The sequence below is a fragment of the Frankliniella occidentalis genome, unplaced genomic scaffold, assembly GCF_000697945.3.
Source record: "Frankliniella occidentalis isolate FOCC.00 unplaced genomic scaffold, Focc_3.1 Scaffold12, whole genome shotgun sequence".
Taxonomy (NCBI): domain Eukaryota; kingdom Metazoa; phylum Arthropoda; class Insecta; order Thysanoptera; family Thripidae; genus Frankliniella; species Frankliniella occidentalis.
In genome coordinates this window covers 2,092,588-2,092,927 of record NW_026267142.1, presented here as the reverse complement: position 1 = coordinate 2,092,927, position 340 = coordinate 2,092,588, and the positions used below count along the sequence as shown (strand labels likewise).

The window sequence follows — 340 nt, the reverse complement described above, 5'->3', positions numbered from 1 at the left end:
ACCATGGTTTATAAAACAACTTCACCGTGGACAGACGATTTTATGGGCAAGAAGGCTTCCATGGCCACATCGTTCCATAAATCTATGGACAAGAAATTACCATGTCAAGAAGGTTCAGTGGTTCATGGTCAAAACGTGTCCATGGGAGCAGTTGGCTGCCAGCTGGCCATGGAATTGATTTCCCATGGTCAGAGTGTCCACAGAAACTGATTTACATGGCCAGGATTGTGGCCATGGTATGTGAGTGTTCATGGTCAGAGTGCCCACAGAAATTGATTTACATGGGCAGGGTTGTGACCATGGTACGTGTGTGTTCATGGTCAGAGTGCCCACAGAGATT

The 340-nt window shown here is 46.8% G+C and overlaps 1 protein-coding gene across 1 annotated transcript in view; it reads right to left on the bottom strand.

Moving 5' to 3' along the window:
• The window catches only part of LOC113216792 (DNA (cytosine-5)-methyltransferase 3B-like), a 4,467-nt gene that overhangs the window by 2,352 nt on the left and 1,775 nt on the right, over positions 1–340 (bottom strand). The window lies entirely within an intron of this gene.